Source organism: Mastigoproctus giganteus, chromosome 1 (genome assembly GCF_048544385.1).
Source record: "Mastigoproctus giganteus isolate SK-2022 chromosome 1, ASM4854438v1, whole genome shotgun sequence".
Classification (NCBI taxonomy): Eukaryota; Metazoa; Arthropoda; class Arachnida; order Uropygi; family Thelyphonidae; genus Mastigoproctus; species Mastigoproctus giganteus.
In genome coordinates this window covers 175,658,778-175,679,332 of record NC_143575.1, presented here as the reverse complement: position 1 = coordinate 175,679,332, position 20,555 = coordinate 175,658,778, and the positions used below count along the sequence as shown (strand labels likewise).

The following is a 20,555-nucleotide window of genomic DNA, read 5'->3' as shown; positions in this document are numbered from 1 at the left end:
TGAACGAAAAATCTGAGTTTCGGAAGGCAAAAGTCATGCTACCGTTGCCTGAGACCGACTAACTCTGCCACGTTGTGAAAAATGTCCATAAAAATTCCTCACATCATTGACGGGACACGAACTCAAGTCTTTTCTACCTGGTGTGAGGAGGACGGCAATTTTACCAACTGTGCTACCCACGAAGGCTTCGCTGTTGAAAACATGGGTGGCTTATCTTACATCGAGCTAATTTGGTATCACTTCGGCTTGTTATTCAAAGCTGGAGAATTTTTATAGTAATGGTAAGTGACTTGATCACATTTGACGGTTTTTTAATACTTTCAATAACTGCAGCTGTGTCATTAATGAAGACCTGACGATTTCTTAATTTCTCCGCTATGAAATAAAGAAAAATTACAGAATCGGTTGATGAATATGTATGTGAAATAACTTCGATTAAAAGACATTGCATAAAAAGTTCTTTACAAAGAACCATCATTCATTATGCACTGTAGACTTTTCAAATTATACAGTTTCATGTATTGAGAGGGGTTATTGCAAAATGAATATTTTAACAAATTCCAATCCTCACATAAAAAGCGTATTATCAAGCATGCAGGCTACTATTATATAGCGATCTTTAAGAAGTTTTAATTATACCCTGTTAAGTCTTCCTTACAAGCTATTAATTATCATCCTAGATAAAAAAGGTATCTTCTTTTCGTGTGCATGCCGCTGATGAAAATAAAATTATAAATATGATGAGGTGTGCCATTAAATCTTCCCATCAGTGATGCATTGTTTGCTTTTATGTAATTTCATGTTTTATATGGATTATATTTTTGAAAAGTCTAGTTTATAGCTTTGCTGTATTCTCATACCATATTAAAAATAATTTGATTGCAGTCAATGGCCGAAGTTTAAAAATGCTTCACCAGAAATATAATACAGGGTAAGTACAATAGCTTTAATATGATTAAATTAAAGGAAATTTAAATATAAAAACATATAGCAGATTATATCAACTTGGAGAGAAACCGAATACAAAAAATAAAAGTAGTTTAAAAAAATTTAATAATAATGTAAATTAAGATAACACAAAAAGTTTCCTTGAGTTGGGTTTTCTCTGAGATCTAGGATGAGCCGTCTATACTTTTTGTCATCTACGATTTTACACAAATCAGCATCCAGGGATTGAACTAGATTGAGCTTTTAATATGGATGGAAGCGATCTTTAAACTGCAGCCGCGAAGGAAGAGCAAGAAGCTTGGGAGTGGAGCTGGTTGGGGGATTCGCCCACAAACAGTGTACCAAATGTTGGGCCCTAATATTCTCCCAGCGATCATTTTGATGGTCTTCTTTCATGCATTGGGGGTGAAAATCAAATCTAGTTAAATTCAGTGCTTTAGCCATTGGTGTTGTGTGCTGCTGTGGTGGGAAATGACACTTCCAGGTCTCCCACTTCAGGAGCCAGTATTCTGCGGCATTTAATTTGAATGTTGCAACAGAGTTCTACAACTCTACTCCATACAGTACACTTTCGAAAATCATCGTCCTGTTACACATTTTTATCAGATTTTTATCGTATATGTAGCTTTGGCATCCCACCGTTTGCCGTTGAATTTGGCGCAGAGTTATTCTGTATAATGAGGAATCTTAATTTTTGGTTAAAGATCACACCCAGATCTCCCTGCTTTTCAACGCAGGGGATCAGAACTCCCTCAATCGCTGGCTGAATTATGGTTGGTGTGCGTTTAAGTGAGAATACCATGACGGCAGATTTTTCAGGATTAACTTGCAAGTCAAATCTCATGAGGTACTGCTTTATTTCTGATAAAGTCATGTTGATGGTTACCGTCTGTAAAATGGCTGCATTCTGGGAAATATCCTCACAGAAACTAGATGTGATAAACACTCTGAACCTCTCCTCGGAGGAACATCTACTGGGGAATGCCAATTACAGAAACACCCCATAAGACACTTAATTCATTCCGAGGCGTGATCTCTGAATAGGATCAACTTGAGGTGTCTGAAGAGGAGATTTTTTTCAGGACTGAAACCTCAAGGAGTGATAGCTGTAAAGAGAACGTTTGTGCGTAGGGATGGGAATGTATTGCCAACTGGAAATCTCAACCTTACTTTTATTTCCCCTAAAATAAGCCTCATGGCTTAAAGTGGGGTAAATAAAATTGTATGTTGTGTTGGCAAAATTGCGAATATTCCGTGCTGTGTTTTCTGGTTTTTCCCGATTTGTCTAAGATAAAACGTATGAAACCCTGGCTCGAATCTGAGTTACTTAGATTCGCGCCAGGTTTCTCTGTTCAAGTTGTCACGAACATAGCCTCTTTTAGTCTTTGTGGAAAGACACAGATCGTAACTACTGCGCTATTCGCAAAGCCCCCAGCCTTCCCACAGAATCTGATCAGTCGAAATGTCCTCCCTTGCAGTCTGTCTGCTTTTACTGCATCGCTAATCTAATGTAACAGAATGCAAATTCCTTACCATGTAATTATTTTGACTTAGAATAATTTGATATCTTCGTCAAAGGTGTGTAGAATTGTGACTTATTTTTGTCTGTATCTATTTATCAACTTTGACTCTCTTTTGTGTAGTGTAAAATCTATTTATCCAGTTTTTATCTGCTAATTTTCTCTTCCAGAAAACAGTAAAATCGCCCCATGTGCAAAACCTCCCGCGGTACTCCGAATTTTAGTAACTTAATTTCGAATAAATTCATTTAATTGCATGGCCACCTTAATGGACTAATTCTTAATAAGGCAAACTCTATTCCTGTGAGAGAGTGAAATAAATGTACAATTATTCCCCCAAGACGCAGACTTCTAATTCTACATATATACAGACACGAAACTAGTGACAATTTCGTCCTTTTTTTGAGGATACTCATTTTCCAGGGTTACGTGATCAGTATATTAATTGCTGGAAGTTGATTGAAAATTAAACAATCGTGTTAAGTTAATGGGATGAAGCCAAATTAGGAATGTGAAAAACGTCTCTCCTATTTACCGGAAATGTTATACTGATTATTTCACACAGACTTTCTTGGTCACCACTAAATACCAGGTCGGCGACGAACAACGTAATTCGAAGTAAAAGAGAAATAAGTACATCGTTAGGATTTCTTTAAGTTCTCAAAGCAAAGAGCAGAAAATAAAATATTTTAATGGTTTCTTCAGCATTAATATTTTTAATTAAAAGAGTGTAAGAATTGAGAATGGGAATTCAAATTGAAACGAAGATTTTTTGGTCAATAATACTTAAATGATAAATAAATAGCCAACTCTTCGATTTTAATAATTCACTGAATTGGATTGTTAAAATCAATTTCTTTTCAAAGATGAGTAAAATTTCACAGTCAGAGTGACTGAAATTACAACTTTTCGGCCCCATCATTATAAACTTGTTTGAGACCTTTTGGCTCCCCATCGAGATCTGCGTCAAATAGCTTTTTACATGCGTTTTTGCAGAGTAAATGAAGAAAAAAAATCCCATCATCGATTTCTCTAAGAATTGAGCATATTTTCAATAGGTATAGAGTTTTAATCATCATCTATTGCTACGCAGTTATTAGCATGTGGGTCCCCGAGCTTTCGCTCTTTTGTTAGAACGCGAGAGAGCTGTAATGCGCATTGGAGAAGTGCTTTAGGCTAGTACGTTTTTCGTTCATATGCGTGTTAAAATGCATATAATCTAAATGTGCATTTTAAATTATTGGGTGAGGGTTATGTCCCTTTATCACGATATAAGCAGCTTCACAAGGATATATTATATAGCAATGTAGCTAGCGAAAAAAAGTTGAACAGAAACCTGAAAGCTGAAATACGGCCCAATTCGGCTTATTTGATACGCTTCCTCTTTTGAAAGGAAAATTTTCATTTTATAATAGTTTTTTTGCATGTGATTGTTCAAATATAGATTTAGCTTAGTTTTTTACCTAGGTCTTCAATCATCCAAGAAGTCAGTAGTCCTCAGAGTACTTGAAATATTATGGTAACCATAAATGACAGTATGTCGGTAAGGGCTGTAGCGAAGCACTTCCCAGGTCCCCAAATGACTCTGAGAACTCGTTTTCAAACGAGAAAATTATGAGAAAAAATTAAAAGACTTAGAATTATTATCTACGCCTTCCAGTTTCTTAATACTTCTATTAAGACCCATTTGACAACTTTAAGAAAGTTTAAATCATGGCTTAAGATTTTGATTCCAGCAAATTGTTTTTTAAAGTTAACGTATTGGACGACAATTAAACCTTATTGTATACTAATCAAATTCAACGAACTACCAAACTTTAAGTGGACCTTATTTGCTTAATCACCACACGTGGTTTATTGGAAGAATATGTGAGTCCGCTTCTCTGAGGTCCTTTTTATTTCTAGGCGGTTTCTGGCAAACTTTTGGCAAGACCGCCAGACATTGTCATACACACAGTATCATACAGGTTAAAATTCGGCATATCATACGGAAAATGCACAGAATGAGGTATGATAATAACATGGAATATCATACAGTTATAGTTGTGTTGAGTGATAGGTCACCATAGTGATCCTAAAGTTATTTCTAAAATCACAAATTGTTTGTAAAATTCAAGTATTCATCAAATGCCTAAATGGATGCTAAATGAATTTCTTGATCCGATCTACGCAGTATGAGACGCATTACATTCCTGTTCCAGTCATTTGCCCTTTCTGATTTACCTGCATATGCCTTACTCATCACCACAATAGCACATAAAGCCTTCCTGGCACAGCACAAGGAACAGAACACATCCTAGGATCCATGCAACAGAACGAAACGCGTGGATGTTGCATGAAGTCACATACGGATAGCGTACTGAACCGTCCACTACCTCCCTCTTGTCCCTAACATCAGATGATGAAACTGAATAATGGAACCGTCAGCAACTTCAATGTATATACTCACTTCTAGACCTTTTCCTTTCATACGTTGATCAATGCTCCAAAGTAATAGGTTCAATTTGGCTATAGTAGCCCTTGCGCCAATAAACCCCACTCCGATGACAACAACAATCGTCAGCAACTCTGAAGGCTTATTCTGAATTCATCTTTAAAAACTGCAATTAATTTTGATAAACTGGTTTGGTACGCAGCGTATATTTTGCGTTTCATTTATTGCTTCTTATATCTATGATATTACTCATTATCAGTATGCCAGTTTACTTATTTTGTTGGATGAAAATTCCGAATTTCCGGGCGAAAACAACCATGCATCCCTAGCCTGAAATTTCCTAACTTGGTCCATAAAAATTCTTTTTATCTATACGGAACTCAAACCCAAGCTTCTTCTACTCGATGTGGAAGAACAGTTATGGCAACCACTCTGCTGCTCATGACAGGTTTTTAATGAAAAACGTCATTAAAGTTTTCCTGTACTTCGGTAATGAGACTATCGGTGAAAAAACATGGGAAAAAAAGGTAGAAATAGATCAGTCGAACAGTTTTTTTTTAATGCTTGCTCTTAACTGATATTCTACTGAAGATTATTTTAATCTTATATGTATGTCATTGTAGTTAGACTGCATAGAAAGAACTGCATAGTACATATTGACCCTTGCACTATGCAGTATTTAATTTTTTACAGAGAGGTACACAGAGGACATATTTAAAGAAACTTACAAGTTATGCAATGAACTTTCCGAGACTCAAATTTCTTGAATGATCATCTGGAGGCTGTGATCTCAGGAAAGAGTTTTGAAGTTACAAATGTGGTGTTAAAATGTGGACACTGTCTGAAGACTTTCAGAGGTCTAAAAGATAACTTAAACCGTTAATTATTGCCTTGGTTAGCGAAAGAATTTTGTGAATTAACTTAATAATGCAGAAGATAAACAATCTATGTTTTAATTCAGATGTTTTAATAGTTTGTGTTAAGTTTTAACGTTGTTGCTTTAAAGTTTAACCCCGAGGAGTATTCAATTCAGGAAAAGTAAAAATTACAAAAGTAAATAGAACAGTACCAGGACTGTAATGTATGAGTAACTTTAATGTAGAAGGAAAGAAATATTTCTAAATCTGTCGTTTGTAAACTTGAATTGAAATAAAATATTGTAAACATATGAATTCATTTGTAATTATCCTATAATCCATCCTCATATCCTTTACAGCTGTACCGGGATGATTTGCAATAAACAAATACATAAATAATTATGTTCCTTAACGTAAGAATAATTGAAATAATTTCACGATATACACGTAACGTTTTTCTTTGAAAGAAAGCAAAAACAAGGCCTGTTGTAATGTTAAGGATGTTCTCGCTAGAACTAACTGGACAAAAGATACGTTCTTGTACTTCGAAAGAGAAAACATCAGTACTCAAAACTATAAGTTTTCTCTAAAACTTCTGCGCACGAAAAGAATAATACCATATTATTATTATTTACTTAAAAAGAGAGCGACAAGTTTATTCTCTTGATTCTTACTATTAATGCTTAACGTATTTGGAGCATGAACCAATTGTTTCAAAAAAGAGCATCTTTTAATGCTGCATAATGAATGTGTTACTATTTATATGAAGAAAGTTGTTTGAAACAGAAGCGTAAATTACCTTTAGAATTATTTCAAGAAAAGAAATTATATACGGGTGGTTTTGATTGTACTTTGTGTGGTCTCATTCATTTGGGTTCTCTTGATTCCGTTTATTTTCTGTTAAGCTTTGATATTGAAGATAATTGAGGAAATTAAAGACAAAACCATAACCTGTACATGTCATTTAGTTAATTGGGAAGAGTGTGTACTAGATCGGTATCGTTGCTCAGGTTGCATTAATGTTTGATTTACTGATCCACGCCAATACTTATCTCGTCTGTATTACACCAGGTAGAAACAGCCTGAGTTCGAATCCCGTCAAGAAAAAGAACTCTTTATTGTATATAGAAGGAACATTCCTGTACACAATATCCTTCACGGATACAAGCCAGGGATAAACTTCACGGATAAACAAAGATGAGAAAAAAAGCATTATAACTAAAGAAAGCTTTGAACACTGTAGTGATGGATCCATGGCAGTGATGGAAAGGTCCTCGGGAGCAGATTCTAATGTCCTGTGATGTCCTGAGTAGGAAGTCGATGGAGTACGTTCTGCCTATAATTCTCATCGACTGCGAACTTATCGAGGTCGTCAAAGATGCGAGGAACTTCTGTGGGATTTTTTCTCGCTGTGGCTGAGACGAGGACAGCAATTTTTTTCTCTCTTCTGGAAACCTGAATTTTTTCAGTAAAGCAAGCAAACCGACCTAAGAACATAATGGACATAATACACATAGGTGGATAATGTTGTTTTTTGGTAACCCTAGCATGACAATTTTTATCCACGACACTACATTGGTTCTGTTTGTTAAATTTCTGCTTTTATTCTTGTGTACCAGAAAAGTTATGAAATATCTTCAAATAAAACATTTGTCTTAGTTTTTTCCTTTCAGATTGTTTTTCATTCGTGTCCTTGTAGCCAAAGGAACCGATCGGTTGTATGCCAACTAGTATCATTATTGAATAAAATACTGAAACTTTTATAATATCAATTTAATCATTAGGTTATATTATAATGCATCAAATTTAATACATTTCTGTTCCTCTAACTCCGAGGAAATATCTTCTAGACTTACTCATCAATATTAACCACTTGCGCCGTCTTATCTCCGGGTGAATGAATAATCAGCGAACCCCCTACCAACTTCAGAGAAATAGCCAGTCACGTAACCGAGATGCGAGCTGCAAGCGGTAACCCAAATATATAGAATTCAATAATGATCAACTTCTGATGGAGAGTGCTCTCTGGGCAAACAGAAGTGCTTATTATGTTTGAGTGAAATCGTAGATATTTCCTAATTTATCTCAAAACGCAATGAAGGTTTGAATTCGAACTTCATGAAGACGAAGTTTTGCGACTAATCGATAGGTCTTTTGATTTTCGTCGTCATGCTGGTTGAGTCCATGCGCTTTGTGCTTTCCACACGATAAACTTCCTAAAGTTTCTTCTTGTTACACATCATTACTCAAAGTTCCTGCTTACAACAGCAAAAGTATCTACTCAGGCGAAACAACCATTAACTTCGCTATTGCAGAATACTAAAATGACTAATATACATACACCTGCACAAACAGTATGCATCAAAAGAAAGTATAGTCAAATGTTAATACGTTTTTCAGTAATCAATGAAACTACATGCCTCAAAAAAAAAAGACATTTCTTAAGTATTATGAATAGCAGCAATCAAACGTATTTTTTATCTGCGAAAGTTTTAGCCATTAAATTAAAGTAAGGGACCATGCTTACAAAGTATTATGGATTATTATTTTACTTCAAATCTTACCATTCGTGAAGGGGGATGCTGAGTCCAGCAAGTTATAACGTGCAGAAATGTTACTAAAAGCTTAAAGAAGCAAATTCACAAGAGACTTGCTTGCAGTGAACATCATGTTAATAAGGTAAAGGAGAGAACAGCATATTGGCAGTGTTCAAAAAATTTTCAAGACTTTGTTAAAGGAACGATGTGCACTACAATAACTGTATATATCCATGGGCGGTAGGATGCTGTTTTTCCAGGCCCCGGGTGCCAAGCGAATGTGATCGAGCGTTTTCTCTGTGCTTAAAAAGTGATTATATAAAAGCGATTTAAAGTTATATTAAGTTACTGTCCTTAAGAAATTAATTTTTTATATCAGCTACTGTCACAAAAAGTACTTGTACAGAGCAAGAAAGAAAAGCTACCTTTCTTTATTTTTCATACTTCTTTTACTAACACTTAATACTCTACGCTTGGTCACACCAGGCACTGCTCCTGCCTCCCCGTGGCGGGGCCGGAAGTCTTGGCAGAAAAGCTCATCTGCCAAGGACTAAAAGGAGCAAACATGGATCAACATGCCTTTCCGCCTCTCGAGCCGACAAGCTCTCGGCCAGAGTTAGAAAATGAGCATAGCACGTCGCAACCCAAGAGGATGAAAACCACTTCCTCAGCGACAAATTGTCCTGCATTTCTAATAATGCACTCTCTTACAGATCAGCCTCTCAGTAAACTCTCTCCGTTCCTTATCCAGAAACACCTGGAAAGTCTGGCAGGATCTCCTAAGACAGTCAAGAGGCTACAATCAGGCGACCTTCTATTGGAAACAGTGAATTGTAAACATTCAGAGAAACTGCTTAAACTTACAAGCTTTGCTGGAATTCCAGTAAAAGTTTCTCCCCATGCTACCCTAAATACATCTAAGGGCGTTATATCCAGCTGGGATCTATTGAATGTCACTGAGGAGGAGATAACACTAGAGCTTCAAGATCAAAATGTTATTGCTGTGAGAAGAATTATGGTGAAAAGAGAAAATATACTCACACCAACAAGGAATATTATTCTAACTTTTAACACGCCAAATCTACCACCATCGATAAAAGCAGGCTACCTACTCTGCCGCATTAGACCATATATTCCTAACCCATTGAGATGTTTTAAGTGCCAGAAGTATGGCCACTCTCAAACGGCGTGCAGAGGAAACCAGGTTTGTCCTAATTGTGGGTCCGCTGACCACACCCAAAGTGACTGCTTGGCAAAAGAAATGACTTGTCCCAACTGTAAGGGAAACCATCCTGCCTACTCAAGGACGTGCGACAGATGGAAAACTGAAAAGCAAATCGTTAAATATAAGATAGAAAATAAAGTGAGCTTTCAGGAAGCACGGAAATTAATTGCTCCCAGTATGAATAAACGTACGTACGCCAATATTACGCAAAAATATCAATCAGTAGCCACCCAAACTGATGTTACAGTCCCTTCTACCACCTCAATCTCTGACTGGGCTCGGACTGTTCTCTCTCAGCAACAGTCCAATCTCCCGAAACAGTTGAACCAGGCAAGTAATACTGCACTTACAGTACCAGCTACATCTCCTGCTCCTCCCCCAGTGATTTCTTCTATATCGAATAATCGTAACTCAAATTTAAAAAAGAATATCCAAGAAACGTCTATGGATACCATTGACTCATCCAGACAGGAAGAACCGATCTTAGAAATATATGCGGAAGAAGAAATAGACACCGGTCGACCATTATTCCCAAAAAAAGACAAACCAAGGCCTGAACGTCACAAGACAGTTACATTAAAAAAACAGTCAGAAGCAGCTTCTTCTACTAAACATCAGTAATGCCTTACATTCTACAATGGAATTGTAGAGGATTTCGTAGCAACCTTAATGACATTCAAGTCTTAATTAACCGCTACTCTCCAGTTGGTTTCTGTCTACAGGAAACCTATCTAACTCCGCAAATTTCCACCAACATAAAGAACTATGCCATCTATCGGCACGATCGTAATAATTCAAATACTGCCCGTGGGGGAGTGGCCATCTTAATCAGCTCAAATATCCCGACCAAGCAAATTGTTTTGCAAACTACAATTGAAGCTGTCGCCGTACGTTTGATAACCCAGATTGCTTTAACACTGGTATCAGTCTATCTCCCACCAAGTCATACCTTCTCTTACCAAGACCTTGAAAACCTGCTAATGCAATTAGTACCCCCTGTCTGTCTCTTGGGTGATTTCAATGGCCACAACCCCTTATGGGGATCTACAAAATTAGATATACATGGCCGCTTAATTGAAACCTTTCTGGATAAGGAAAACCTTACTCTTCTTAATACTGGTGCACCTACTCACATACAACTACCAACTGGACAAACCTCTGCAATCGATCTATCAATATGTTCCCCGATTCTGTTTCCAATTATAGAATGGTCTGTTATGGACGATCCCATGGGCAGTGACCATTTTCCGATTATTTGCGATCTGCTCACTGCACAACCACCGTTAGTTATACCCTGCAGGAAATGGAAGTTCTCTCAAGCTAACTGGGTCAAATTTCAATCAGTTGTCACCCTGGATGAACAATATATACGAACACAGTCAATAGATGAAGCCACAGATTATATCACTTCTCATATAATATCTGCAGCTAAATGTTCAATTCCATTGTCGAATCCCCAATCCCGACGGCACCTTAACTATTGGTGGAATCAAGAATGCACAATAGCTAAGAAGTTAAAAAATAAAGCGTGGAATTTATTTCGTAGATCCCCAACCACAGCTAATCTTATCAATTACAAGAAACTAAGAGCAAAAGCACGTCGCATTCAAAGAGAAGCAAAGAAAAATTCTTGGATTCGGTTTGCATCTACCATAAACAGAAACACTAACTCCAGGTTAATATGGAAGAAAATCAGGCAGATTTCTGGAAAATTTCCAACCACCCCTTCACCAATTCTTTCATGGAATGGGCAAGAACTATCTGCTCCTCAAGACATTGCAAATGCCTTGGCTAAAACTTTTGCCGAAGTTTCTGCGGCATCAAATTATTCTCCGGATTTCCAGAAAATAAAGACCAAGACTGAACAACGAGCCATCAATTTTCGAACCTCAGTTTCTTTTCCATATAATCAGCCTCTTCAATATCATGAACTTATACATGTCATTAAAACAACACGCAACAGTGCCTCTGGACCAGATGGAATATCTTACATTATGTTACAAAACCTTGGTGACAGAAACTTACAAATACTACTGGTCTACTATAACCGGATATTTATGGAAAACATTTATCCCAGCTCTTGGCATCATGCCACAGTTCTTGCCTTTTTGAAACCCGGTAAAGATCCTACCAGTCCTAACAGTTATAGACCTATTTCTCTATCCAGTTGCCTCGGTAAATTACTTGAAAAAATGATCCATAATCGCCTTGTTTGGATCATCGAAACGCAACAACTAATTAGCAATAATCAGCATGGCTTTCGAAAGAACAGGTCCTCCTTAGATCTCATGATCAAAGCTGAGTTTGCAATTCGTAATGCCTTTGTGAAAAATGAACATCTTGTTATGGTTTCCATAGACATAGAAAAGGCATTTGATACTACCTGGCGTCGTGGCATTCTCAGTGACCTCCATGCTCTAGGTCTACGAGGCAACCTTCCTATATTCATCAGGAACTTTCTCAGGACTCGTTCGTTCCAAGTTCGATACCGCAACTCGCTTTCTAAGACATTTTTACAGGAAGAAGGAGTGCCACAAGGGTCCGTACTGAGTGCAACCCTATTTTCCCTAAGAATCGATTCCATCACAAAAGATCTTCCAAATACTGTTGAGACCTACCTTTATGCCGATGATCTCTCTATTTCTTGCCATTCTCTGAATATGAGATCCATTGAACGACAGCTGCAGATATCTTTAAATAAAGTCCAAAGGTGGGCAGAGTTAAATGGCTATCATCTATCACAGCAGAAAACTGTTGCAATCCACTTTTGTAATCAACGGAAAATGCATACAGATCCCGAACTTCAGATGCAAAACTTTACTGTTCCAGTGACTAACAACATCAAACTCTTGGGATTAATCCTTGACAGGAAACTGAATTTCCTTGAGCACATTAAATCTGTGCGTATATCCTGCCTCAAAAAGCTGAACATACTAAGAGCTTTATCTGCCTTGTCTTGGGGAGCAGACCGTACATCTCTCTTGCTTTTATATAGAGCATTGATCAGATCCCGATTGGATTATGGTGCTCCCCTTTATGATTCTGCCCGTAAGAGTACACTACGATGGCTGGATCCTATACAGCATAGCGCATTGCGGATTGCACTTGGTGCTTTCAGGACATCTCCTACTCATAGTTTGTATATTGAAGCACATGAGCCCCCCCTTCACCTCCGCAGAAAAACGCTGCTTCTTAAGTATGCAGCCCGAATACAAAGTTGCTTTCAGCATCCTATTGGACCATATCTCTTTAATCCACCACTGCAAAACCTTTATAGAAATAAACCCAGTAAAATAAGACCGGCAGGCTTACGCCTTATTGAATTAACGCAGAGTTGGAACGTTCAAATTTTCAACAGTAAACATGTAATGAATTACTCCCAACCGCCATGGATTCCTCCTCCTCAGTTATATTTGGATACTTATCTTGAAAAGTGGGGAAAGAATCGTCTACCAACGCTCAGTGTGAAACAACTCCATGCAAGTCATATTCAGAAATACGCAGATTTTTTGCCCATATATACTGATGGCTCCAAATCACATTCAGCCGTAGGAGCAGCGGCAGTATTTCCGTCTACTATCATCTCGGCTGCCCTTCCACCTGAGTATAGCAGCTTCTCCGCAGAACTTCATGCAATAAAATTAGCTTTAGACAACCTGAATCTCTACCCATCTATGAAATATGTTATATACACAGACTCTCTCAGCTCAATAACCGCAATGCAAAACTCTTTCTACAAGGCTCATCCTGTGTTAAATCAAATTAGAAGACTCCTGTTACAAATTGAAGAACGTCATCAATCAGTGACCTTTTGCTGGATCCCAGCACATTCAGGGATAATGGGTAACGAACTTGCTGATGTAAATGCTAAAAATCCGTCAACCTTTGATTTAACCTCCATTCCGATTCCAGCCTCTGACTACTGTCACATCATACAAACAGCATGTTTCGCGAAGTGGAAAGATCTGTGGCACAAACAAAAGAATAATAAACTCTACCAGTTGAAACAGGATCCCAAACATTGGCACTCTAGCACAAAAACAGTGCGAAGAGAAGAAGTGGTTCTTGCACGGGCACGTATTGGACACACATATCTGACCCACCTCCATCTGCTCAGAGGCGAAGATCCTCCTCAATGTCCATACTGTTCAGAAAAATTAACAGTCAAACATATTCTGATTGACTGCCCTCACTATCAACAGGACAGAACATCCGTCCTGAGTTCCCTGAAAAATCTACAAGAACCAATGACATTACAACATATTATTGGAGATGATGCAAACATCAACGAATTTTTCTCATATCTGAAAATAATTGGATTCTATGATAAATTTTAAATATCTCTATAAACGCAAACAAGTTGTTACGCCTAAATTATGTTTTTAGCTCTTTCATGTGAATAGGCGCATTATAGCCACAGCAGCTTATGCGCCGATAAACACCCATAACACACACACACACGCTGTTTTTCCATACTGAGTTCCTTCTGTGAGGATATGTGAGTGGCTTTTTAGCATCATGTCATTGACCCAGACAATGCAAAAGCAAAAGGTAAGAAAAACATAAGCAAAAGGTTATCTTCTGCTGGATCCCAGGCCATACTGGAATACCAGGAAATGAAATTGCGGACGATGCTACCAAACATCCATCCAGCTCACCCCCAACGAATTCCCTAGTATCGTTCACAGATTATAAAATGAATATACAAAGTATATGTAAAGGTTAATGGACTGTTCAGTGGCAAGCTCATTTTCATAATAAACTACTTCAAATGAAACCTGTACCAAAATTATGGGCTTCTAGCCTCACTCAAACAGACAAGAAGAAGTAATTCTAGCCAGAGCCAGGATCGGCCATACTCATTTAACCCATTTAGTTTGGTTTTGGTTTTTTTTTTTTTTTTTTTTTTTTTTTAGGAGCATTAGCAACTAAAGCCATATTGCTCCGGGATATGCGGGGGTCATTCCCTGACCTTTCCGCATCCTCCGTATTTGGTGGTGACGGGCTCAAACTCCGGTCTAATAAAGAAGCGTGCCATCTGTTCCTTTTGTCAGGGAATGACCCTCCTCAGTGTAATCATTGTCATACACCACTCAAAGTCAAACACTTACTTCTGGAATGTACTCTATATAATAATGCTCGACTAGTGTCATTCGGTTCTCTGTCAAATTTAAAGGAACTTTTGTCGCTTAGCCATATCATAGGCGAGAAATCAAATCTCACAGAATTCTTCTCCTTCCTAAAATGAATAGGATTATATAGCCGTTTTTGACTGCTTCTAAATAAACCAACGCATGCAGTACGAACCACTTTCATAGGTGCAGTATGGCCTAAGTAGCTATTGCACTTAAAACCCCATTAACAACAACGACTCCTATTACAAATTGAACAATGTCATCAATCAGTGACCTTTTGCTGGATCCCAGCACATTCGGGGATAAAGGGGAACGAACTTGCTGATCATGCTAAAAATCCATCAACTTTTGATTTAACCTCCGTTCCAGTTCCAGCCTCTGACCACAGTCACATCATACAAATAGCATAACTCGCGCAGTGGAAAGAGCTATGGCACACCCAAACTAATAATAAACACTTTGCCAGTTGAATACGATCCAAAGCGTTGGCACTGTAGAACCAAAACAGTGCGAAGAGAAGAAGTGGTACTTTCACGGGCACGAATCGGACATTCATATCAGACTTACCTCCATCTACTCACAGGCGATGATCCTCCTCAGTGTCCATATTGTTCAGAACACTTTCCAGTGATCACCATCAGTGTCCTAGGCAACGTGATGTTACGGCTTGTCCCTTGTTAAAAAAGTACCATATTTGTGCTAAAGAAAAATGTTCATATTTCAAACTTTAGGAGTTTAATTGCATGGGCCAGAGACACCAGTCTGCGCTAATGCAGACCTGTTTACAAAGAATTTAAAGAACAGTTTCTTCCAAACATGAAAGGAAATCCGAGAAAGTTTTTAACTATACTTTTTATTATTACATTTAATCATTCATTACCTACATCTTTTAATAATTAAGCAAAAAGTTAGGCCAACTTATTTTCATTAAATCCGAAAATTGTACAAAAAAAATCCTTATCAATTTTGAATCTTTTTTTCCTTATTTTTTATTATAAAAAACAAGCAAGGAAAGAATTTAATTATAAGCGAATATTAGGTAGTGTTGGAATAAAAGAAGTGTATGGGAGAAAGGTCATTCCACGTGGAACTAAAATTTCCCCTCCCAGCTCAGTAATGGGTTTACATAATCTGCGTATTAATTTGCACGCTGTTTGATGAAAGAAGAATTACGATATCTCCAGTTATTAGCGGTTACTTGTTAGTTAACTTCTAACCAACTCCAGGAGATGAAGTGGAATCCTTCTACTTACTCGTAGTTAAACCAGTAGTCTTGTATCTTTTCTCAGGAATGAATATTAATCCATTCCTGAGAAAAAGCTCTGATTAGCCTTTACCCTTAGTAATTTAACATCAAGGAAGGTTTGGGGACACTCGTACGCATGTCTATTTATGCATTCTGTTCATTAACATGCAAACAAAAGAGAAAAAAATAACCCTACAGAAGTGTAAAGTAACTTTCTTCTTACATTTATCGCGCGTACTATTCTTATGTCTGAATTTAGCAGGCCCCACTTCCGTGGCTTTACCCTATTAAAATTTTCTAGCACGAAATCATTCACACGCTTAATTAAAATGGCGGATGAACTAGCAAAACGGAAAGAACAAGGAATCTAGCTTAGTATTTAACGTGGAGCTAATTTTGGTTTGCGTTAGGCTTCACATTTTGAATTAATTATCATCGTGTAAGTGACTGTTTAATTAGACTTTGTAACTGCCCGGAAACAATGGCAACCATTTGTGCCACAAACACCTTTTGTGTCACTTGGAAAAGGCAATTTTCCGTTGCAGAAATTATCTCAAGAAGCACTTCACTTGGAGGGCATTATCTGCAAAAGTGTTTGTATGTGGCTAATCTAAAGAGGTGTTGGTTTCCAACAGGCTTCTGCCAACTGCTGTCCACTGCAAATGCTGTGATTCAGTTCAAGGAATCACAACCTTTCACAGTAACCATATCAATAACACTTAAAGATTAAAAGCTTAATCTTAAGCAACACTTTTTGGGTATCACAATATGATATCACCTAACAGATATATCGATATCTTCGGTCTCTCATTGCCTACCAAACTGAATTCTGGGCGTCTGCGGCAAAACAAATACTTTTCAAACCCTCACATCTGCTGAGTACTGGCTATTTCGATGGATTCTGGGCAAACATAATCTACCTCCAAACATACACGCTTCACAAATAACGGTGACCAACTTTGGAAAAGTTTTCGAAGGGACCTTTGCCCTTTGCTTGGTCGCAACATATAAAAGTGTTAGTGGAAGACATAACTATGGGCAACTTCGTCATGGAGAACTCCTTTCCCGCACGCTTGAAAAGCATTCCCAACTCTACAGTTTGTGTCATGGAGCTTACAGTCGACGGGTTCCTGTGAATGAAAATGCAGCACAACCTTCAGAATCTAGACGCTGTTTATAAGAAGTTTATAGTTCAGAGCCTACAGAAGAAAAAAAATAAACAGTGAACGGTTCTCATCATAAAGGCCTTCAAGCAGTGATACTGCTACGCCAATGTGGGGAAAAGAACTGTAATACTGTGATGAATGATCATAATCTAGTCGATCCGATTCTATTGCTCAGAGGCAGAAATTGTATTTCATTTTTTTTCTGTTTTTTTATAAATAACTTTAAGAACTATATTTTTTTCTAAGTACATTTTAAATCCCTAGAATTACTGCTGTTATGAGCGTTGAATCAATCAACAACATAACAGTAATAAATATTATTACTGTCGGCAATAATGATATACACTCAGTGATCGCTAAATTATAAACACCCCATCTGTCATGGACTGTGCCGCATAGCTCGCAGTATAAAAAGAAAAACAGCTTCGTACACTAAAGCATTGGCAATTTGCATCTGGTCGTGCAAGTTAAAGCGATAAAGTAGCAATCATGGGACATAGTAAATATATCACGGAGTTTCAAAAGGGCATGATTATGGAGGTCGTGCGTGTCCATATCGGAAATCATGTCTTGTGGGTTGCTTACGGCCCACTGTGGTTAACGTATTCAAAGAATGGTGACCAACGGGTCAAATCACTTCGGACAGAACTTCAAAGGATGTTACGTAAGGAGGATATTCGTGGTGAGCGAAGAGTGCAGCGCATCGTACGGGATCAACAGTAAATCTCTTTGTGACAAATGACATCGCAATACAATATGGGGAATGCAAGACAGTATCTCAAATGACGATGCGTCGCACGCTGAGATGTATGGAGTTGCATAGCAACGACCCAAGAGACGCCTACTCCTCACCGCTGATCATCGTCGACGACGGCGAATGCCGTGGTGTCAATATTACGCTGGTTGAACAATGGAGGATTGGAAATGAGTGTGCTGGTCGGATGAGTCCAATACCTGGTGCAACGCGCCGATGGATGCCTTTGTGTGTGGCGAAGCAACACGAGTCAATGGACCCATCGTTCATGGTGCTCACTATCCAGGCAAGTGGCGGTAGTTGCTTAATATAGGGCATGTTTTAACTAGGAGCTCTGGTATGTATGGACCAACATTTCACTGTTGAGGTCTACTGGCAACTCTTAGGCGATCATGTGCACCCTGCTACGTTGCTTTTTTTCCCGTACAGAAACGGAATCTTCCAAGACGGTAATGCACCGTGTCATCGGGACCGCACTGTGCACGAGTGGTTCGAGAATCATAGTGAAGATATCATCCGTCATGGTTGATCTCCAAATTGGCCTGATCTCAGTCCAATTGAACTCCTGTGGGATGTTTTGGAATGGAAAGTGAGGCGTACAGACACGCAACCGCCATCTATTTCGACACTATGGAGAGCTTTGCAGGCAGCGTGGCTGCAAATCCCTACGAACATCTTCAGATATCTAGTGGACTCGACGACTAGGTGAATAGCGGCTGTTATCCATGGGAACGGTGGACCAACACGGTATTAAGTAGGTGGCCATATTTCAGTGATCTCTGAGTGTATAATGATATAATACAAAGCTATGATTGCTGCACCGCATAGATTTTATAGAAGTTTATTACTTTGATATTTTCAACAACACCATCATTTTAATTCAAAATTATTCTTTCAAAATCTCCATTTCCTTGACATAAAGTTGCAAAAGTTACACATGGAAGTAAAGTACAGTAGAATGTATATTTCGAAAAAAAAAATGATATTTTTGTGTATAATAACATTACGGATAATTAATGCAGCTAGTACAGAACATGAATAAATCCATTAAGAAATAATACAAAACACGTGGGCAAATTTAATTCAACTAACCGATGGACCCTGAAAAATAGATGGATCGATAATAGTCTTGGATCTCTGCCCTCAAAGAAACTTATGTCCATGCCCAGACTTGTAACTAAATGGGTAAACAAAATGATAATGCCTAAATCAAAATTCCTTGGATTAATATTTGGGGAAAAAATGCTCTATTTTATAGAGCATTAATGTGCAATATTTACCGATTTTCCGTATATCATTAACTACACTGAAAATCTTAAGCCTACAGATAGGCAAATCTCCTGCTAGTTTCCTACAAGTTAATTTAAATAACGATAGCTGGGTTGTCTTTCGCAAACTAAGAGATTAATTAGAAAAAAAAGTTAGATATAGTGATATTGAAAGATGAAAAAATGTTACAAATTTAATAAAATAATAGGGAATTACTAGACAGTAATAGGGAAATAGTTTTCCCTATTACTAGACAGTAATAGAGAAATAGTTAAAAGTAGAAGTAATGGGAAGGCCAAGGATGATAAGAAACGGGGTTATGAAAAACAGTTAAGTGTGCCAGGAAAGGTAACGACCTCTTGGGACAAGATGCATCAGAATGATCTTTAGTAGTAAAGGAGGAGTTACGCATTCAAAGAGGAGAAGGGACGCCAGACCCATGCAGCCAAGAGTTCCGGAAATTTATCTGAAGCAGATTCAGGAGAAAGCAGAGGAAGGAGAGCCAAAGAAGATAGCCTAAGCCTGAAACCTCCCTGGAAAGGAAAGAAAAAGATAGAAGTAGGTGAGCAATATATTAAAGTTAGCAAGAAGGACTGTTAGTGAAATAGTATAATAATTAATGAAAAGGGGGTAGTACTAGAAAGTAAAGAGAAGAAAATTTATCTCTGAAGTAGAAATTCTAACAGAGTTTATTATGTTAAAAGGGGTTGGTGTATAATAGAAAGGAAACTAAGGAATGAATAGTAGATGAGATTGATATAACAGATATAATGTGTTAGGAAGGGTAGTAAACTTAAAGATATAGATTCTGAATATGTTTTAAAGATATAGACAAGTAAGTTATATGAGAAACTCTGAATGTAATGGTTTATTGATGAAGATTGTTGGTTTATCTGAATGACTAGTGACAAGTAGAGACTTTAGGAAGGTTAAGACGTCTACAAGTATATTGTAACAGAGTGCAGGAGTAATGAAATAAGTATAGTGAATGTATAAGTGTTCAGAGTTAGTTAGATCAAAAAATGAATCAGGTGTTTTTATATAATGGTAAACTCTAGATTATCTAGTGAATAGAAACTGTAATTAGAATGATTATGCAAGGTATCTCTGAGTCGACTTTGTATAGAAGAAATGTATGTTTTCTTTTATTCAATTGTATATAATATTGTATATGTGTATGTAATAAATTTCATGTTTTCTTTTCACTTGAGTCCTGTTAGTCTAATCAACACACGCCTTGCTTGCCTAGTTAAGAGCTTGCTCTCCCGCAATTAGGCGAGAGAGTCCTGGTCTCTGATTAAGGGGAATCAATGGAAATTACCCTCAAGAGCTTGAGAATCTTCTGTGATATTTGCAGAGTATAGCAGTCAGGTGGAAAAAAGTGGGGTCTTGTAGGTGTGAGGGCACCTAAGAAAACCTGAGTTAAATGTATAATAAGACAAAGAAAGATAATAATAACAAAAA

At 37.7% G+C, this 20,555-nt stretch overlaps 1 protein-coding gene across 2 annotated transcripts in view; it reads right to left on the bottom strand.

Moving 5' to 3' along the window:
- Positions 1–20,555, bottom strand: part of LOC150091289 (uncharacterized) — a 31,147-nt gene that overhangs the window by 10,279 nt on the left and 313 nt on the right. The window lies entirely within an intron of this gene.